General features: G+C 30.7%; 1 protein-coding gene, 1 long non-coding RNA gene and 2 other non-coding genes across 4 annotated transcripts in view; 1 reads left to right on the top strand and 3 right to left on the bottom strand.

Annotated features, from left to right (window-relative positions):
* Positions 1-6,396, bottom strand: part of LOC107370747 (neuropeptide F receptor) — a 33,119-nt gene extending 26,723 nt beyond the window's left edge. Inside the window, exon 1 of the mRNA XM_015938713.3 lies at positions 5,836-6,396. The gene's annotated coding sequence lies outside the window, so the exon portion shown is untranslated. The remainder of the gene's footprint in view (positions 1-5,835) is intronic.
* Positions 2,957-3,075, top strand: LOC112539843 (5S ribosomal RNA). Its single transcript, XR_003083817.1, has one exon. It is a non-coding gene; the product is annotated as a 5S ribosomal RNA (ribosomal RNA).
* Positions 3,579-3,697, bottom strand: LOC112539851 (5S ribosomal RNA). The gene has a single exon (XR_003083824.1). It is a non-coding gene; the product is annotated as a 5S ribosomal RNA (ribosomal RNA).
* Positions 6,397-19,044: 12,648 nt separating the features above from the next.
* On the bottom strand, positions 19,045-21,881 carry LOC112538889 (uncharacterized). Its single transcript, XR_016198054.1, has 3 exons — positions 20,163-21,881; positions 19,883-20,103; positions 19,045-19,393 (listed from the first exon to the last, which is right to left on the bottom strand). It is a non-coding gene; the product is annotated as an uncharacterized LOC112538889 (long non-coding RNA).
* Between the last annotated feature and the right edge of the window lie 1,425 nt (positions 21,882-23,306).

The following is a 23,306-nucleotide window of genomic DNA, read 5'->3' as shown; positions in this document are numbered from 1 at the left end:
ATCGAAAAAATCGAAAAGGAAATTTTCTCGTCAAAAAGTTTATATCAATAGCGATAAATAAAATATTAGTTTAAATGTCATTCAAGATTCAAATGTTTTGACTTGCAATGTTAACATTTGAGAACTCAATTGGATAGAGTAAAAAGAAAAGTTGATATCAAAATGACTCAATCTTTTTATAGCTGCAAGTTAACCATGTACACCTGAAACGAATAAATTGAGGTTGAATAAAAAGAAAATTTGTTTGCAGATAAATTGTTTTATAAACGGCAAAACTGGTGATATAATCATGAGTAAATAATTGGCCTCATTATTTATCAATGGTTAAGATAATAATATGTACACAGGTAAGCTGTTGTACAAAATCCAGAACTGAAAAGAAAATTAAAGGTGAAAATAATGAATGAAATTAATATAAATGATGATTCTCTGTGAGAATAAAAAGAAAGAAGTAAAAACAAGAAACGCAAGGAAACAAAGGCAATTGTTTATTTAGTTAATAATGATTATCATGACAATGAAGCTCATGTGTAAATAAGAAGGTCAAACAGCATGAAATGATAATCAGTTAAACAGTTCAATATTGAATGTTTCAGTCGACTAGTAAATTGGATAAAAGGTAAACCAAGTTTCATCTTTAACTTTCAATTCAACATTTTCTTTTTTTTTCCTTTTTACTTTTCTTTTTTTCTTTCTGTCCAAAAAAGGTTTTCAGAATTGCTAATAGATAACCTCATGATGATCTAAAGAGTACAATTTCATGCTTATTTCACCTTTTCAACCTTGCAATTGAATGAGGAAAATAATGAGCATGGAAAATGTCTCAGCTCGAGGAAAGATTGAAAAGTTTCAACTTGTTTCTTCTTCTTTTCTCATTTTGAAACACTGATATTCATTAAAATTTTGATGCTATTCAAAGGTAAAACATGTTGAGAGGAGAAAATGAAATAACAATGACAGCATGAATTTTTAGTGTTCACATGATTATATGAAATATTGTATCAAGCAACATGAACCTTTCATGGTGAAAATATTTTTCGTTGTCATTCCACATCAAGATCATTTTGTACCTTGGCTTTTCTTTTCAGGAGAAAACAAAAAGATGAGATTTTTCTTGTTCGTCTCTCCTTCCTAATATCTTTGTTATTATTTTGTTTTTTTCATTTTCTCTCTCACAGAATATCCTGATGAAATATTTTTATACCATGACAATAATTCTGACAGACAATTTACTTTACTTATGATAATAATTTTCTTTTCCCTTTTCGTTTCACTTTCTTTCTACTTTTAGCCCTTTCTGTTCAACTTTCTTTCTGTCTCATTGAATCAGTAATCATGTCGGAATCTCAAGAGCCTGGTGATAAACAATCAATCTCATTGCAAGCCTTGTTATCAGTCACATTTTATTCATTTAGTCCTTTCGAATCTTATTGAAAAAATATTAGAAAATGGAAAATGAGAAAAAAATTGAAAAATGAAGTTGAATCAATCTGATTATTTTCTTGTATTGTTTTGATTTTTGTTCAACATGACAAGACAATGCTGAGAATTGGATTGAAACTAGAGTGAGATTGATTATTGCTTCAATAAGAAGTAAAGTTTAAGCCACTTTTTCAGTTCTTTACCTGATGCTGTTAATATGAGATGAAATGCCGATGAAAATTTGATTTTTTTGGTAATAAATAAAATCACAAAACGAAATGATTTTTTGTTATTTCGATTGGTGATACTCTTTGACTTGAAGCAAAACTTTATTGAGATAACTTTAACCATCAACAGATATTCAACTTTATTACTTGATAACATTATTATTATCCTCAAGTTGATGTCTGGCTGCATCTAGTGATCTACTCTTCCCTCATCAGCTCATGATTTACTATTTGCACTTATATATTAATGATAATAATAAAGAAAATGAGAAAAGTTAAATTCTCACCCTTGACTCCAAGTGTTATCATAACGAAATGATTTGATTATTTTTATCATAATATATTTTGATTTTTATTTGCAGTAAAAGCAACAATGTTTGTGCACTCATCTTCATTTATGGTTCACAAAATATCATCATGTTTGTAATGATATAGAGGTATGATACATGATGTAGTCATGATATCTGGAATGCTCAAGTTGATCTTAGTCAATGCACAGAGAAAAAAGAATGAGAAATGTAAAGTTCTTTTATTCATGATTAACGGAAAATTATATTCATGGTATTAACTTTATTTATAAGAGTAATAATTTTACATTTAATTGATACTGTCAGTGTTCACATATATTTTATAGCCTGGATTTGCACGAAAAATGAAAATTATATTGTTTCCAAACTATCTTTTCAATTTCATGGATAATAACTATAATTAGCATATAAATTCGAGTTCATTCAATGGAAATAATAACAATAGCTGAAATGAAGCTGATTTTCATATATTTATACATGGGAAAAGTAATACCATGAAACTGTGAAATTAATTTCAACTTGCTCAAATTCTTGTTCTTCGATTCAACTTTGCTGAAGTAGAAATGTCATTATTGAATGTTGACTGCATGATAATATTCATATTTTTGACAATGAATTGAGAAAAGTAAATAGAAGAATTTATTGTGAAATTTATTAACATTTAACTGCTATTATTATGTGACATTATAATGCAAGATTTATAACTATTTGGTTATAAAGCTAATGTTACCTAAGTATGGACGTGAGAATAGATGAGCTTTTTTATAATGGAGCCCACATAATCCATCAAATAATTCAAGTGATGACTTCATGCATATTACGTAGACTACTCTAGTGACTTTGACTGAAGAGTCTTTTTAATGAGATTGCTGTTGCAATCAATAGCACTTGATTATGTAATAGCTTAAAAATTTGAATGAGAAATTAGAAAAAAAATATTGATATTGATTATCGAAATAAGTCTTTATGTTCATAATGCAGTATTAAGCCATATTCATCGTCTACGACCACACCAGACTGAAAACACCGGATCCCGTCCGATCTCCGAAGTTAAGCAGTTTCGGGCCGGGTTAGTACTTGGGAGGGAGACCACTTGGGAACCCCCGGTGTTGTAGACTTTTTGTTTCATTTTGATATCAAAATACCGAAATTAACATAAACTAAATGGATATGGATAGGTATAAGCATTCAGGACATTAAGCGGTCTATTCTCTATTAAAACATTTATAAATCTTTCAGGTAGTTTATATTATTTTATTATCTGAATCTTCACATCAAGAGGAAATATGCAAGTCTCAAACTCTAAGATTGCGTACATGAATGCAAAAAGTTTAAGAAACAATCTTCACTGTAAATTTTGTTTTTTTTGAAATTTTTAAATCTATTCTTATCAATCTACATTATGGAAGTTGTAAAACTTATAACTGAATGGAAGACAGCAAACATTCATCTTTATGTTTGCAATGAATGTCATCTGAAAGATTTTCGTATTCAAGAAATATGCTGTACATTTAATAATGCAATGTGGATTATGACTCGAAGCTTAAATGTTTTTTAATGTCTATCCATATCCATTTAGTTTATGTTAATTTCGGTATTTTGATATCAAAATGTAACAAAAAGTCTACAACACCGGGGGTTCCCAAGTGGTCTCCCTCCCAAGTACTAACCCGGCCCGAAACTGCTTAACTTCGGAGATCGGACGGGATCCGGTGTTTTCAGTCTGGTGTGGTCGTAGACGATGATTAAGGCTTAATACTGCATTATGCACATAAAGAGTTATTTCAGTGTTTCAACAACGAATATCAATATTCCTTTGCTTAATCATGTCATTTCTTCGTTTCATACGACCACTGGTTCAAAATATATCTTAAAATCAGAGAAAAAATTTCAATATCTTCATTTTCTCTTTCGATTTCTACTAATTAAAGCTCGTTACATTGCGTTTAATGTTTGAAAATTGCTCTGAATATTGGTGAAAATTTAACGAGCAAACCAAAAAGGAACTTTGCATTTTTTTCAATGTAGCTGATGGAAAGGCCAAGTTTTAATCATCTCAACAACTCGTTCTTTTCTGATTGTCTTCATTATGAATTAATTTCTGTTACTTTTCAAATGCCAAGTAAGAAAAAAATGAATGATGCCAAACAATTAGGTTCACAAAACCCAATTAATGATTTTATAAATGAAACAAATCATGAAAATCGCAACACAATACTGAAACAGAGTAAAATGACATTGATTGAGAAAGTGAAACAAATTATGACAATGATTAATGTAACATTTCATAATAAGTTTTGAATATACTCACCTATCAACAGAAAAATTAATCAATGGACTTACAAAAATAAAAACTTTCGCACTTTTAGAACTCTTCATTTTATCTGACGAGAATATATTTTTTAATAAAACATAAATGATTGCTTGTTGTAAAATAATAATAAAAGGGGAATTTAGGTTTTTGTAATGAACAAAAATGCTCCAGTCCATAATTCAAGCTGAAAAATGAGAGAAACGTTGATAAATATCTAGAAATACACTGAACAAAAGTAATTCTTTGATTGACTGAAGACAGCTATTTATTATTGAAGCTGTCGAATGGATTTCATTTATAAAGATGAAAATGAAATAATCCCATTCGAAACTAGATTCGTAAAATTTATTAGTCTAGTGTGTTGCACAACCGATATCGTTACCTTGTGCGAAAACCAAAGTCGTACATCAAGATTGGATTAAAGGCTAGACAGATTATGAGCTACTAAAGGATATGGAGTGACAGGTGTAAAAGGAAAATAAAATGTTCATTTGGAGCAACAGGTTTGATTGAGTAAAAACAATGGCAATTAATGTTTCATCTTTTCATGTTAACTCACTTCTAGTAGCACTTTCAATCCTATTACAATGGTTTTGGTTAACTCAACTCCATAAGGAGCAACTTTTCACTTCAACTAATTTTATGGATCAACAACGAACCAACCCAAATTCAACGTCAGATTAACAGCATCAGCTTCTCTATTCTTACATTCATCATTATCATCCTTTGGTTTAACCATTTTTACTCTCATCCCATTTCATGGTTACACAAAAAAACTCTTATCAATTCATTTCCTTTTCTGCGAGTTTATCAACTTTCAGAGTAATTCTATTATCTAATGAAAAAGAATAAGATTACATGGTTTGGCATGAAAAGCAATCCAAGTTTGTCATTCTCTTCATTTCGTCATTTACACCAAGAAATTGAAATGAGTTGAACATGATCAGTAAAGAGTTTTACAGCAGTTTAAAGATTTGATAAGATGAAAGATGAATTATTCAATGGACTATTTTATTGAAATATTACATGTTTATTTTGGGTGAACAAAATCAATGCATTTATGGCGAATCATTTGTTTCTCAGTTAAAGACAAAAACATTGAATTGAATAAACAAGTCTAAAGACTCTTGAGAGATCAACTTTCGTCGAAATCATTTTAATGGATAAAAGTTTGAAAAACAAGGAAATAACATGGAAAAGGTTAAATATAAAATCTATTAAACGAATAAAGATTCGTGTTTTTGTGAATCATCAACAAGGTAAACGAAAATTTTGAAAACATTTAAATCCACCAGAACAGACTGAAACTTTGTTATACTGTAGATTAATTTTGAGAATGAATTTAGTTTTGTTCAATGGCTTTTAATAAAAGACTGGATTAAGCTTTTCACTAACGATGATTACCAGTTGGATTATGTTGACTCAATTTCTAGTTGTTTATTATTAATAAACAAACTGTAAGCTTGTTCATAGTTTTGGTAAAAGCATTAAAAAGTAAAGTTCAAAATTTCAGTTTAAGCTTAACAAATAGTGATTATGTGATGAAAAGTAGCGATTAACTTACTCGATGATTCATGAATTCCAATAACGAAACAATCCAAAAGGTTTAATATGAAGCAACTGAATCAAATTAATCCATGGAAAGAGAAAAATTTTTATTAAATTTATGTTTCAATGTTTTATTGGAAAATTTGTGTGATGAAAATGATGATGGTTTATGATGAAACTTGAAACTATCTGATGAAGTAAAGTGAAGCAATTTTTCATTCCCAAGTGTTGACAATTGATCGTTGAATAGTTAATTAACACATTTTTACGTGTAATCCAATTTGAGGTGAACGAAGATACAATTTATCCAATTGAAATATCATCCATCAAAATGAAATCAACAGGAAATTTGGGTTAAATTTTTCTCCATAATAATTGGATGAAAACATTCTTTTGGCTGATAAACTATTGAATTTTACGCTTACAATGCTTGGGTAAGAAGAGTAAAGGATGAAGAACAAGAAACTTGCACTTATCAAGTGATGAGCGATTTTCACTCCCAGTAAACAGTTGAATCGGTTAACTTATCAGGACTTGAGCCAGACTTACTTGGGAAAAGAGAAAATGACTGAGAAAATGTTCTGAATGAAGTGAAAAAACTGAAACGGAAAATTGTTGAAAAGGTAATTTTGCGCATGATAGTGATACATTTTACTCCCAGCTTACAGGGAAGCAACCAAGGTATTAGTGAAGAGGAAAAAGTTTTCTATGAGAAGAGTTTATTTTTTGTATTATTTACGTTGCAAATTTTAAACTCCAAGTTTGTGCCCTTTTCTTGTGTTTTCATTGGAATCACCATGAGTATCTCTTGTTTTATCAAAGAGAAAAAATGAAATTGAGTTGAAATTCAAAAGAAGATAAAGAAAAGGTCGAGATAAAGAGAAATCCTTGGAAATTACTTTTCTTTTCTTTCATTTTATTTTCAATTTTCATCAACTCTTTTTGTTTAGATGATTCCAGTGATAATGACGGCTGAATTTGAAAACAACTGATTAAAATTGTGATATGAGATAATGAAGTGATATCAATGGCTGAAATTCAACTTGAATCGATAATTTATGCATTTAATGAGAGAAAATTGCTGGAATTGAATTTTTCCATTTCTCGCTATTTCTATCTCATCATTTCTGTTCATTTTCACACAGTTTGCTCAGTAATTTTCAATTTCAGAGTTTTTCGTATTGATAAAATTCTCAGCATTTGCATTGCAAATCTCAAACCTGGAATGGGTAAAACAAGAAAGTTGATATTCATAAATGTTATTGATGATATCATCAGAATATGATAGAATGAATTTTGCCAAATGTTTCATTGAATAATTTATCTCGAAGTTGTAAATAAAAAGAAACTAATTCTCATTAGAGTTTGTTAATTGTTATTTAACTATTGTTTCACAAGTTGATTAGATAATCGATAATGAAAAATTGGCTAAATTGAACATTTTTTTCTATTCGACAAAAGATTTGAATAAAGCGAAAGTGTACAAAATGTAAAATGATTAGTAAATTGTTTTGCTAATGAACATTTAAAGGTTCATTTGATTGAACTGTCAGATTGTGGCTCATAATTATCTATTCATGATCATGGAATGAAAACAGTTATTCTCTCTTTTTTTTCTCATCAATCCACCTTTTTTATCAGCATTCTTACTCCCATTATGTTGGAAAATCAATACAATCTAATATATTGAAAAGAATTCCAATGAATAATAAAATAATTCTTAGCAAAAAACGAGCTTCTATTGCTATTGTTTTGCTTCTAATGATGTGGGCTGATGAAGAGAAACTTTTGGATTAGAAAGGTTGATGAAAATTTATTGGCCTCAAGTATGGCAAGATAAAGTTGCGAGCGAGAAGATGAATACCCATGAATGGTTAAATATGAGATGTTGGCTATAAATTGATTATTAGGTAACAAATGAAATGTTCATAAATCATTTGGAAATTACTTCACAGGAGTTTTACTGTGTGCTCTCATAATGTAATGGCTATTTGGTTGGGGTAATCATTTTATCTGGATTAAAGTATACAAAATCTGAGTTGAGTGAAAGAGATTGAATGGAAACATTGAATAATGATCATTATGGTGCTCATTATTTTCATCATTTTATTGTTTTCTTTTGTGGTGAATAGTAGGTGTAGTCAGTTAAATCACCAAGGCTTCATAAAAGGATTTAGTTTATCAATACAAAGTACTTTGATATGCATGCAGAGTTGAATGTAAAAAAAAGATGTTTTTTTTCTTTAATAAATATTCATTCAGTGACTTATTAATGAAGAGTTTGATACAATATTGCACCCAAATACTGAACACGAAAATTCAAACTCAACGAATAATTAACAAGAAAATTCATCAACACTGCTGCATATGCAAAAACTTGTTCCATGCATTCGTGGATAGAACTCATTCTTCGTAGATTTCGTTGTTCGTTCCCAAGAACAAAGGACTCAGAGTTTTCCAGTTTAGTGATTAAGCATTTTCTCAGTGAAAATTGGCGAATCAACCATTTGGTTTTAATATTCTTACAACATTAAAATAAAAAGTACTTCAGTAAATTTTTTGGTGCAATTAGTGAGCGTTATTGTGAGCGTTTGCTTGGCACATCACTTTTGGCGCAGCTTGAACATGGACAACTTGTGAGATGAAGATGCATCAAGTTTCTTGACTGAAAAGGTCAAATATATGACTTAAAAAAGAAGAAACTTTTTCTTTCTTAACATGGGATCAAACACTGTTAATATCGCTTGACAAAGCTCATCATAATTTTGTGCTTATTTATTCATAAACATATCAATCACTGTTATTGCTTGTTGATTTTATTGTTTAATGCTCTATTTATTACCTTTCCAACACCAAATAATCCATCAATCAGAACTTTTATTTTTCATGTCATCATTCCGTTGTTCTATTCTTGAGGATTTAGATTGTCATGCATTGGGGCTTGAATTGAGTTTTTCAAGTTTATTCAAATGAAAAGTGAATATTTTAATATGAATCAGCAAATAAAATTCATAAACATAACAAGCCAATGGATTAATATTTAGAATAAGAATAATAAAAATGAAAGCACTTTATTTATGAATGAGAATTTTTCATGGAAGAAATGATTTTATACCTGAAATCAACATTTACATAATGCGATATTCAAACGAAACCTATTCATTTGATTAAATTAATTGAAAACAAAAATAGTTAATCCGATTATTCAAAGTAAAGTGTAAATTGGTAAACATGTTTTTCAATAATCACAACTAAGTGACAATTAATTTCAATAATAATGCTAAACAAGAGATAAATATCATGTTATTGAATCTGTCGATAAATTCATCAATCAACTAATGTTCCAACAAATTTGCAAATTCAGTGTAAAACCAATTCATTAAACTTTTTATTTGATGCTGCTGTTCATTTCAATAACTCACCTGGGAGTTCAAAGTACCTTTTTTGGTTTCTTTGGTTTCTATTCCTGTAAAATGAAATTGAAATAGTTTGAAGAATCTCAATGAGCCATGAAAAGGTGAAAAGTTTAGTGTAGGTTGGGTTATGTAGAGCAAGTGAACAAATGCAAGGTCTTTAATTAGTATCCAATGTTGTTATTGTGATAGGAATAAAAAGAGGGTTTAATGTTGGGATAACATGATTACTTTGTTTATGTAAGAATTTAATTGAAAGAAAAAAATATTTGAATGAAACTCTTTTCTTTCTCTTTTTATTGTCGTTGAGCTTATGTTGAAAAAGTATTGCGAGGTTATTTTAATGTGATGAAAGTTAAGGAAGATAAAGTATAATTGGGAAGAAAAGATGGTTAAAAGGTAATCATTGTGAATGTGAAACATTTGAATATAATTAATTGAGATTATTTTGCATTCTAATTCTTTCAAGTTTACTTATTCACTGAGTCTATTCAGTTTTCTATTCATTATGCATAAAATCATTTATGGTAATGAGGTAATATTCATTAGAAACAATGAACATTCTTGAGAAAATTAAGTTCTTTATTTTCATTTTCATTCGAGTTTGCTGTTTTTGTTTTGTTATGAGTGTCAATTAGTGATGTTAATGAAGTAAATTTACGGTTGAATCGCAAGTAAATAATGATTAACAAAGTGTTTTAAATGGGTGAATGGCTTGAGACAATAATTATAAAGAGTTTCAACTTGCTTTTTGATGCAATTTTTGCAAAGCAATTAACGAAAATTTTAAACTAAAAAAGATTTCATTGAATTTTGTGAAGATTAAAATCAGAGTTTAAAATTGAATAGAACTGAAAATGCTTTAAAGTTTATTCAAGCAACAAACATGGGATACTTTTTTTGTGAAAATTTACATTCCATCAGTCTATAAAATCCTTCTGGACACGCTTAGAATCAAACGAGAGATACGACGAAATGAAACTGGAATAAAATATTGATGAAAAATCATTTGTTTGGGTTACAAAAATTATGTCCTTAAGTGATAATATTAATATTTAAAGTTGTTTCATAAAACTTTTCAAGACAAAAAAGGTTAGCAAAAAGAGCAAAGTGTTTCAATAAATTTTTCATTCCCTGAAAATAATAGATAATGTATGACAAGAAAAGAGCAATTTGTGCCTTTTCTTCGTAAATTGGTCAGTCATAAAAATTTTTTGTTTCGCGACAGCAGATAGAATTGATAATGAAAATGATTCAACTTGAGTGTTTCCTCTTTAGATGATAACTTTTACAGGGAATCGTGTGAAGTGAAATGAAATTACATGGAATATGAAATTTTTATTGATTGAATATTTTATGTTTGGTTAAACTTGTTAGACTTTGATGTTGAATCACATTGAACCATGATTAAAGTATGGGAATGGAAATGAATAAATCAATTGATGAATTATGTAAATTCAGGTGTTATATTGATAAAGCCATTTATTGATGTGACCAAGAAGTGACAATCATACTTGAGTATCGGGAAGCTGTGTGTGAATGGATTGTTCAAGTATAACCTGTTTCACTATCACAAGTCAAGTTGATTGTAAATTGAAGAGTAAAGTTTAGTTATGAATTATGAAAGGCAAATAATGAGTAAAGAGAATTTAATATTGAAATAGAAAAATCAATATTCCAAGTTGCTGTTCGCATTTGAATGAGCTAATGTAAGTGACAAAGAAACTGATGATGAGTCTGTGAGTTTCATCAGAAAGGATATGAAGACATGATGGAATAGCTTTTACTGATCAATGAATTAACAGACAAGAAAAGTGTAGAGTTAAGTGAAAAGGTCACAAGATTTATTTATATTAAAGGATTACTTAACGATGAAAAGATGAGAATAGAAGAAGATGAACATGAAGAAAGGAGAAAAGATGAAGATTATGATTATTATGATGTGGATGCTGATGGTGAGGATAAAATTTATATTTCCATCTATTCTCATTGATAAAAGAATCCATACTTTGTTTCATTATTTCATATTACATTTCTTTGAGTATGCAAAGTCCATTGGAACGGAAAATTTCTGGTGATGGTGAGGATAAAATTGCGATTGACACAATCACACAGACTTTGAATTATTATTTCGTATTGTATTTGTTGTATATTATAAAAATGAAAGTCTGTAACTTCTCAACTTGACATCCGATACAGATGTGGTAAGGACGATGAGACTGACGAGGGAAGTACCCGAGGTCATCCGAATAAAAGTTAATAATTTTATCACAAACCAATTAGGTTTTATGAGTATTTAATTGTCTCGAAATCTCCCGGATAGCAAATTAAAGATTAACGAAAAAAACATAATTAAAATTCAATTTTTTACATGTAAAGTATGTTAAAGAGCATACAAAATGAAATGAAAGAAACAAAAAGGCTCATCGCAATGGTTTCATATTATTGCTTTCACATTGATCTATGCATAGCGATAGACAATAAATGGCGTTTTTCGACCCTTCTGTCCATTTGCTACTCAAAAGAAGACGAACTATATTGTTTTTCAATAAGACGAATTTAATGACACACTAATCATTGAAATCAGTTCGGATGACCTCGGGTACCCCCTTGTGAGAATTATCACATAGCAAAAGGTTAAGTTCATTCAAAGTTATCTAAAAAGGTTGTATGACCCCTTTGGTTCTTGGATAAACTCGTGTTTGCATAATTGATTGTAATGATATTTGAATGAAAAGGCCAAAAACATGTCAGCTTCAATCTCCATCAACCTCACCCGAAAAAATTAATAAGAATGAATTCTTTATTCCAAGCAATATATTAATAATAATGATTTACTTTATTAATCTTTTTCTTGTTATTATATTTAAGAAACACAGATTTAAAAATAGAAGTGGTTGGTGCAGAATAGGATCGAGTTTAAGTAGTCCAAATTCAACTAAATTAATAAACGCACATTGCACGATAAAAGCATGATGAAGCTTGCATTTTCCAATAGCAACTGTAATGGATAAATTATTTTTGTGAATATAATTATTGAGTTTTAACATGATAATAAAATAAAAATATTTTGTTGAAATTCAAACATTATATCTCTGTCATTTAAGCCCTAGGTTTTGACGCTTGAAGACTTTTAAATTAACCTAGGTCACGATTCCTCTCTGACATTGGAATCGTTAACTTTCTCTAGGATGCGAAAATTCCTACCATTTCGAATATATGAAATTTGAGTCAAGTTTTGCTTTTACAGTCAGATCAAAACATAAGAAAAAAAACTTTTTCTTCTAGATGCCAACATTGACCAGTTATAGAATCTGTCTGCAAATCAATTCAAAAATGGCATTTAAAAATCGGTGGTTTTGTTTCGATCAACTAAATAGCATGAAAAACTCCGCTCAAAATATTTAGATTGTACATAATAATACGTAAAGCTTACTATTCGTACTTACAGTCAAGCTAAGAGATCGTTGAAAAATCCCGAAGTTACCCATGTGAACTCCGATAGATTTGCTATCAAGTCGATCCAAAATTTCCATTGACTAGTTGATAAAATCAATTTAATTTAATACCAATCAATATCAATCAGTTTTATTAATTTTTTAAACAAAAATGTAATTATTTTTGTTCATGACTTACTTTCAACCCAATTTGTCCTTTATGAAGTTTTGTTTTTGACATCAGTATGCAATAGCATCTGTGAATCTCGATGGACTTGAGATGAAGCAACAGATTTTTAGTGTAAATGATTACAACAAAGTTTGAACTTACCTTATGATAGAATTGGGATGCAAAGTAGCTACAGATGAATAGAAGCAAGTGTGAAGAGATTGCAATGATAGTCACGGCCATGGTTGACCCATCAGGCTCAAGACCGTAGAGCAATCCAATGAAGAAATCAAAATCAGCATATGCAGATGTGAAGAGAACACAATATTGAAACAAAAACTTTGTATCGTCGTTCCACTGACCAAAATCGTTGAGAAGATCTATCAGTCTGTAATTGAGTTCAGACAGGATTGTGCAGCTTACTGAATTGTTAGTATTGAGTTGATGCATGGTATCAGTGATGGTATTGAAACGTCCAATGTAAAAACTCATCATAACCATAAGGTAAGCAGCCGAACACATCGCACTAATTATAAGCACGAAAAAAGTAATGAATTCAGTGAACATGTAAATAATGTGAAACATTGAGTGCATTAGAGTCGAGTGGACAGTTAGATGAAAAGTTCGTAAATAAATTATGATAAATAACATGACAATTGTTAGGGTAATTGTATTGATCAAAATGTTAATCAAAATTGAATAACAATATTTTTGAAACTGTTTAGATCGATGATTGTTCATCTTCAGCATGCCAGGATTAAAACCCCTTTTTTCCAACATGAAAAGTATTCTTATTATTCTCATCCGGCCAGTTTCTTCCAGAAGTAAAGTGTATTCGCGAAGGCCATAAATGTATACAGATTCTAAAAGAATGAACAGCAGCATAGCATTTTTCTTAGCGCCTTTGCTTCCACTGAAAGGATTTGCCAAATATAAGTCACAATCATATTTCTCAACAGCGATCAATACGATCAAGCGGGTCATTAAGACTAAAACAAGAATTCGTAACAGCCAATTTAGAATATGAAATTTGATCTTTATCGGCTGGTCCAAGGTTTGTTGTAGGCCACCGCGACGGCTCGCCAAAAGACTAAACATTTTGTCATACAAGTGTATAGCTTTAGCTGTTTTGATTTCAGAAACATTTTTCAATCCTTTCAGCCGTGTTAGACTTTTCTTAATATTGAAACTGAAAAAGTTTTTATCATTGGTGCTTCGCATCATTGTGTAAATGCTAGCTTTCGATCTATTATTCAAGTCTAAATGAAATTCATCTTCAAATTGATATATTGTTTCATTACGCATCATTCAACTCGTCTCAAGGGTGAAATGACAATTTAATCATTTTATTTTATTATTTGTTCCATGCTAGATTGAGTAACTTACAAAAAAAGAAATCTTCATTTTATTCAAGCACAGTCAATTATATCAATTGTCGATTATCACCTCAGTCTCATGCATTATTGAGTTGATACAATTGATTGTCAATTATCGATTTGATATACCACATAATGCATTACATGTTGAACTGAGAAAACTTAGCAATTCTAGGTGTTCGGATGAACTATCCCTTCATCACCGCATTTATTACTCAGCAACTACGGATGCTAGAGAGGCTTTTTTTATGCCATACGATAGAACAAATGTCAAAGTTTTATATGGAGCTACTTTGAAAAATTTCTGAAAACAGGGTGTTTAGTGGTAAATTGTCAAAGTCGGAAAAGTGTCAAATTTTAATGTGCGTGATTTTAATAACTTTTATATATTAAACTTCCAAAAATTTTTTCAATGAACATACATGTATAATACTTTAGCTGATGTTCAATTGTTCAATTATCAACTGCAGTAAGTCTTAAATTGAATCAATTAAATATTGTTTGATTGTTAATTGTTGATACAACTTAGTAGTCTTTTAGTTTATTAGATATGAAGTTGGTGTTACTTTTCTCGAAGCTTTGACTGTTGCTGATAGTATTGAAAAGTGCCTTCAATATCCTCATTGTTTGGAGCGTAAGTTGTATTGTTGCAAGTAATGTTTACTTTTGACTGACACCTCATTCTGGTTTCTTTTTATTTTATTCAACAATGTTATTATCTATGGTCAAGATGGGAAGCTTTGTTTTAGCACTTCCAAAGCGAAAGATGTAAAGGAATATAACACAGGAACTTCGTGTCTTATGTATGCCGATACAGAAGACTGAAAAGATTAGGCCGAGAAAAATCGCCATTAGATTTACATGACTATGTACTAGGTTACTTTGGACACATAGCATTTAATATGAATTTTGATGAAGGTATATATTTTGTTTATAATTTATATTCTTTGTGATTGATAGATTTAATTTGAATTTACCACCAAGCCTGTTGCTTTTCAAGTTACCGATGTTGTTACTCAAATCAAGCTGTTGAAGAGGGGAAAGGGTCATTCGATTCGAGGAAAAAGGTAGTGTTTATAATGTCCGGATAATGATAATCAATAATCATTATTCCAACTCAAACTGAAACAAATAAATGCACGAACATTACATGATAGACGCATAATGAAACTTGCTTTTACTGCAAAGAAAAGATCACAATGATTATTGTGATTTATATTAAAAAAATCATATTAGTTTCATGCTAGCCAGTCCATTTCTTTATTTGATCTAGTTTGTACAATTGTCTGTTTACAAATCGATCAAATAGAAGTATTTGATACAAAACTATTCATTTCAATGTGCGAAATCTTTCATTACAAATCGATAAATGGTAAAGGACATAGAAGAGGTTAGTCGAATTAATTTGCGCCAATTGAAATTATCGAAACATCATTTAATTATTCAATGCTCATGCATACGTCAAAAGATAACAGAAAATACATGTATTATATATTGGACTCATGTAATATTATGCAAGCAATTTTTGGTGCTTTGATTATGCCAACTGAATCAATTGAATGAGCGTACATTGCAAGATAGAAGCATGAGGAAGCTTGCATTTTCCAATAGTATCTGCAAAGAAAAGATCGCAATCATCTTCTACAGTGAATTCAAAAGCAAAAAAGTGTGTGAGTCGCGGATTAATGGAGAATGGCTATTATAAAGTCATGGTCCTTCAAATATATTTGCTGAATAACGACACATTTGCTTCCAACTTGGAAACTCATAAGAATTATTGTTTATGGTCAAATACAGTAGGTATTAGACTTAAGTTAACGAAAGTCGAGATTTTTTTCATAGTCGGCTCCAACAAGAAATAAAAGTACCTTTAAGATCGAATTTAATTTTGTCCATTTCTCTATTGTCTAGTTTCTCTGAAAACCGATTATGACCGAGATGGCTACACCTGATAATTAGCTTAACTCTGGGCCTATTTTGTTAACTCAACCCTTATACCCCTGTACCCTTAAAATTTCTCTTTTAGATAACTTAGAGAAGTGCTCTCATCGATCACTACGCGCCGTGACATTTTGCGTGAGGATAAGGTGATTCGTACTTACAATGATGCAAGTAGATCGTCTAATAATACCGAAATTACCGAAGTGGATTCCAATTAAATTGCTGTCAAGGCGATCCAAAATTTCCATTGACTATTGAGAGAATCAAGCATTTGATTATTTTTTACATGAAAATACTGAGTATCAATTTGTATGGCACTTACTTTTAATTGAAATTTCAATCGATGAACTTTCATTTTTGACAATAGTTTGCAATAGAATCTTTGACTCTTGATGGACTAAAGATTTAGCAAAATTTAGCATAAGACAACAGTTTGATGAAAAGTTGGACTCACCTCAGAATGGATTAGTGAGGTTAAATAGGCCACAATGAAAACTAGCATGTGATGCACAAGGCCAAAAGTGGTCACAGTTCTTGTTATGGTGCCAGGTGAAAAGCCATAAAGAAATCCAACGTAACAAGCAAAATTACTAATAATAGAGCTGACTATGATACAATATTGTAGCAAGTACTTTGTATCGTTATTCCATTGACCAATATCGTTTAAAAGTTCTATTAGCTGATAATTTAGTTTAGATAAAATTGAATCATTCATAGAGCTTCTTAAATCGAGTTTCGCTAACGAATCATTAAATGTATTGAAACGTCTAATGAAAAATGTGAAGATTACTAAAAGGTAACAGGTTAAACACAAGCCACTTATAGCAATCAACAAAAAAGTTATCCATTCAACGAACACATAAATCATATGAACCATGATGAAAGATACCTGATAAGTTGCCTGTGAACCTCGTAAATATATGCTAATAAATATTACCATATTAGAAGAACAGACAATAGTCACAAAGCTGCTAATAAAAATATAATGACACCATTTTTGAAACTGTTTACAACGATGATAGTTCATATTCAATAATTCAGCATTGAAACCCCGTTCTGTCGCCATTAAAAGTATTCTTATTATTTTTAATCGACCAGTTTCTTCTAGCCGTAAAATGTACTCACGAAAACCATAAACAAATGCACACATGAAAAATATGTACATTAGGACGGCAGTTTGCTTGCCATCCTTGTTGCTAAAAGGGTTTCCTAAGAATAAATCATGATAATAATTGTTAGTCAAGATGCCTAGACACAAACGAAACAATAAGAATAAGATAAGAAATCGTGTCAGCCAATTTATAACATGAAATTTAGTCTTGATTGGCTGATCCAAGGTTTGCTGTAGTCCACCTCGACGACTCACGAAGAGACTAAACAGTTTGTCATACAAATGAATAACTTTAATTGTTCCGATTCCTGAAGTATTTTCTGGATCCATTAGCAATAATAGATTTTGCTTTAAATTCACAGTGTTAAAGCGAACTCTTCCAGCCATTTTGTCAAATTCAAATGCCGTAACCTCTACTCAAAATCTTTCGTATTCAATCCATAAATTGAAATTGATCTTTATTACGTCAATATCATAATAGATATTTGATTCGTCTCAATTTTGCACAAAAACTTTGCACATGATTTTCTTAATTTTCTTATCGTTTGCATGATAGATTTTCAAGAAACAAATACAGCTATCAATTCAATTTTCCCTGTAATAAAAGTTATCTACCTAGACTTTAACTCTCATAGTGGCTTTTATGGCGTAGTCAGTATGAGCTAATCAAATGAGAATGAAAGAGAACAGAGAGGAAGGAAGGAAATTTTCAGATTGCGACAGCTTCTTATTAACGGCACCGGATTTTAATCTTGACTCCTGCTATGTTTGCGTGTCTGGCAAGTCACAATAGAAGCACAGTTTTTTCGCAACCAAAAGCTCAAAAAAATATACAGAAACAGAATGGCAAGTCTCATGCACAGAAATTTATTTAGATTTGGACCAATGTTCAGCTATTTGTGACGACGATCAATCATGTAAATCATTCAAATTCTGTCCTAAAGGGAAATAAACATTACCATACAATACAATACGACTTCATTTTACCTTGCTGGTAAGGTTGTAAGAAAGTCTGCAAGCACACTTTTTTCACGCTAAGCCGCAGCTTGTTTGACCTAAGAAGAAGCTTAAATAGCTAAAATGTTGAGCGGCATCTGTGGACAATCAAGTCTCTGGAAATTAACTTGCTTTAAATTAATGAACATGGCTAATTAATGTTTTTTTCCAATTTATTAACAGTTTTCATGATTTACATGAGCGGGCTTAAGGCTGTACTACAAAATTTATCAAGAATGCTTCCATTTACAAGCTTATTCTTCCGACAATTATTATATTTTACTATTAAAATATTTTTAAATTTTAAATGTTAGCAATTAGCCATGTTCATTAATTTTAAGCAAGTTCAAATATGGTTGAGAAAACTTTCAATAGCGTTTTCAGTGAAAAAGGGATTTAGGCTTGAGAAAAAGTCTTCCCTTTCCGAGTATTGATATCTGTTTTCAAGAAAGGTTCGATTCCATTCCATCATTCCGCCAATCTAATTCCATGCCTAGTTGAGAGGATAAAATAGTTTGAACTTTATAACATGAGCAAAACTTGGGTAAAATATTTGATCAATCGTTAAACTGGAAAGATTTCAGAATATTTCATTATTTAACAAGTAATATGCTATCAATTATCGGGTAATGATAATCAATAATCCTTATTCCAACTCAAACTAAAGCAAATGCACGAACATTGCATGATATAAGCATAATGAAATTTGCATTTCGATTGCAAGCAAAAGATAATAATTATTCTGATTTTAATTAAAAAATCATATTAGTTTCATGCTAGTCACTCCATTTCTTTATTTTGATCTAGTTTGTACAATTGTCTGTTTACAGATTGATCAAATTGAAGTATTTGATACAAAACTATTCATTTCAATCACAAATCGATAAATGGTGATGGACATAGAAGAGGTAGTCGAATCAATGTAATAATTTAAATTATCGAAACATCATTTAATTTTTCAATTCTCATGCAAACGTCAAATATGCCAGAAAATATATTGGACCAATGTAATAACACATTAATACATCGAAAGAAGCAATTTTTGGTGATTTGAGCATGCCGACTGAATCAATTGAATGAGCGTACATTGCATGATAAAAGCATGAGGAAGCTTGCATTTTCCAATAATAACTGTAAAGAAAAGATCATAATCATCATCAACAGTGAATTCAAAAGCAAATAAATGTGTGAGACGCAGATTAATAGAGAATAGCTTTTATGAATTGATGGCACTTCAAATATATTAACTGAATAACGACACATTTGCTTCACACTTAGAACCTCCAGAGTACTATTTTTTATGTTTTCGACTTTTTTTCAAATATTTTATTTTTAAAATTTCTCTTGCAATTGATTTATTTCAAACTCCGCAAAGGAGGATAGCCAAAATGTCCGATTTTCGGCGAGAATTGAACCATTTATCAATCGAAAGCTTATCTAAAGTATTCCTATATAAAAATAAGATGGAAATTTGCATTTTCTGAGGAGTTATTCATATAAAATTCGCAGCTATATGCTTTTGCTGAGTTGACTGATAACTTAAAGAAGTGCTCGCATCGATCAATACATAGCTAAAAGCGCCGCAACATTTTGCGTGAAGATAAGGCGATTTACACTTACAATGATACAATTGGATCGTTTAACAATACCGAAATCACCCAAGTGAATCCCAATTGTATTGCTATCAAGACGATCCAAAATTTCTATTGACTAGTGAGGAAATCATTTGATTAGTTTTTCCAAATATCAATTTATGTGGCACTTACTTTTAATTGAAATATCATTTCATTAAGTTTCCCTTTTGACAATAGTTTGCAATAGCATCTTCGAATCTTGATGGACTAAAGAAAGTGACGAAAGTTCATGAAAGATAACAATTTGATAACAAAGTTAAACTCACCTCAGAATGGATTGTTGAGGCTAAATAGGTCCCAATGAAAACTAGCATGTGATGCGAAATGCCAAAAATGGCCACAGTTCTTGTCATAGCGCCCGGTGAAAAGCCATAAAGAAAACCAACGAAACAAGCAAAATTACTGATAAAAGAGCTAGCTATAACACAATATTGAAACAAGTACTTGAAATCGCTATTCCATTGGCCAATATTGTTTAAAAGTTCTGTTAGCTGATAATTTAGTTTAGTTAAAATAGAATCATTCATAGAGCTTCTTAAATTGAGTTTCGCTAATGAATCATTAAATGTATTGAAGCGTCTAATGAAAAAAATGAAGATTACTAAAACGTAAGTAGTTGAACAAATGCCATTTATAGCTATCAAAAAAAGAGTTATTCCTTCAACGAACACATGTATCACTTGAACTATGATGAAAGATAACTGATAAGTGGCTTGTGAACATCGTGAATATATGTCAATTAATATAACCAAACTAGAAGAACATATAATACTCATAAAGTTGTAAGTAAAGATATAATGACACCATTTTTGGAACTGTTTACAACGATGATAGTTCATATTCAATTCTTCAGCATTGAAACCCCGTTCCTCCAACATTAAAATTATTCTTATAATTTTTAGTCGACCAGTTTCTTCTAGCCGTAAAGTGTACTCACGCAAACCATAAACGTATGCACACATGAAAAAGATGTGCAGTAGGACAGCATTTTGCTTGCCATCCTTGTTGCTAAAAGGATTTCCTAAGAACAAATCAAGATAACTATTGTGGGTAAAGATGAAGAGACACAAACGAACCATGAAGAATAAGCTGAGAAATCGTGTGAGCCAATTTATCACATGAAATTTAATCTTGATTGGCTGTTCCAAGGTTTGCTGTAGTCCACCTCGACGACTCACAAAAAGACTGAACAATTTTTCAAACAAATGAATAACTTTAATTGTTCCGATTTCTGAAATATTTTCTGGATCTATGAGCCATAATAGATTTTCCTTTATATTTTCAATAAAAAAGCGAACTTTCTCAGCCATTTTGTCAAATTTAACTGTCGTAACCTCTAAGTAACACACTCACACACTACACAAAATCTTTTCATTAAATCCATATATTAAATTGATCTTAAAAATTGATCTTTATTGGTCCAATTTCATAGACATTTGATTCGTCTCAATTTCGTACAAAATTGCGCAAATGATTAATTTTCTTATCGTTGTCATGCTAGTGAGAGGGTTATGCTCGGGAAAGGTTCAGAACTTCCAGAAGACTGCACAACTTGCTTTCACTACAAGTTTTAAGTCCGCATCATGGACTCACACCGAATCGCTGTTAGACCAATTGTTCAGCAATTGCACTACGGAAGTTAGAGATCTCAAAGAGATGAATTAGATAGCTTTAGCTATGGTTACACGATTATTCGCAGCTTTACCCTTGTACCGCGAAGGTTTAAGATCTTGTATTAGATTCACAGAATAAGGAAACTTGAATTCTTCTTGAGAGCTGAATTGGACTTGAATTAGTTAAAGAAATAGAGGTTAACTTATCTATGAATATGAAAACTGTAACTTTTACAAGAATAAGAAATAGCTTCAAAGAGCTTTGAACAATAAGGTTAAGTTTAACAGCAATTGAACTGATTGCTTTGAGCAAATTTTAAACAGCTAATGAAAATATCTAAAGATATCTTTTTTATATGAAATGTAACACAAAGAGATTAATTTTGGTGGGAAAAATTAGAAAGATAAAGGAAATCTCTGTCTTTGTTTGTCTATTTTAGTGTTTTGGGCAAAATCTAATAATTAAAGCTAAGAAAGCTATGACGCCACTTTTTAGGCATCTTTGTCACTCTAGACAGTATTGTCTCGAGACAACTCTTTTACCCCATTTGTAACTGTAGCCTTTGCTAAGGCAAAAGGATTAACAGTCACAATCAAGATAAGATGTAGAAAAGAAAGGAAAACTGGAGACTCTTTCTTTTGTGCACTTAATTTTGAGCTGAAATTTAAGACTTGTTTTGACCAGATTTTGCGGTCATATTGTGGTCAGATTTGAGGTATTAGAGCTCATAAGAGCTTCACCTGGAATTTTAAAGCAAACAAACAAAGAAATCAGAAATAGTAAAATTTGAAGATTGCTAGAGCAATAGAAAAAGCATAATTAAAGTTGAAAAAAGTGACAATAAGTTAAAGAAATTGAATAAATTAGAGCTTATGAAAGCTAATTTAGGAATTGAAAACCAATACATCGAACAGTTCAGATAAGCATCTACCCTTCACTAGATTGCTAGGAAAATGTCCATGTTAAGTAGCTTATCTGACTTTGTTCGGCTCATGAAATATTCAAAATAATCGGAGTCGAATGCTCTAAGGTACAACTTACATTACTTTGTAATTCATTCGTTCAATTGATGATAATTAGTAGCTTGTTATTGTTCTCTATAAACTTTAGCTTTTGAAGACTGAAAAAATGCTAAAACAGTCTAAATTCAGGTTGGTACGGCTGATTTCTGTTTTCCAATTTATGCACATGGAGATAGTGTTGTACGGGACTCTGCACAATGTGGTGAAGCTTCATCATCCCAGAAAAAATATGTTATATCTTAACGATTGCATTGGAAAATAGTTAAAGCCCCTTTTAGAGTATTTTTCTGAATTCACCGCAATAAAGTAGATGAGCCTGTGCTCTTTTTTTCGTAATCCAAACGCGAACGATTTTTTGTTAGACGCAGAAATTCATTGATAGTGTAATTAGGCGTGTTTCCGTTTTTGCTTATTCAGTGCTTCCTATGGTTCTTGACTTGAACTGAGATTTATTTTTTGCAGAATGATTTTCCTCAATCCTATCAATATTTATCTCGCAATTTGCTCTTTTGGATTATCTGCACAGGGTGATTCCGCTAATTTTATCCCTAGTTGAGAAGTGGTTTGAACTTCATAACATAAGCACAACTTGGGTGGAATATGTTGGTTAAAACAGACCAGTTAGTTCATTATAAACAAGATCTAACTTACCATTCATTAATAACATGTCACTACCTCAGTATATGACATGATTACTAAAATTTTTCAAAATTTAACTTTTCATCACCAAAACTGAACTCTGAGACACCATGTTCATAATCAGAACTACTCATA

This window comes from Tetranychus urticae, chromosome 1 (assembly GCF_039701765.1).
Source record: "Tetranychus urticae isolate SD_2017Ah chromosome 1, NJAU_TeUrti_SD_1.0, whole genome shotgun sequence".
Taxonomy (NCBI): domain Eukaryota; kingdom Metazoa; phylum Arthropoda; class Arachnida; order Trombidiformes; family Tetranychidae; genus Tetranychus; species Tetranychus urticae.
This window is presented reverse-complemented; position numbering and strand designations above follow the sequence as displayed.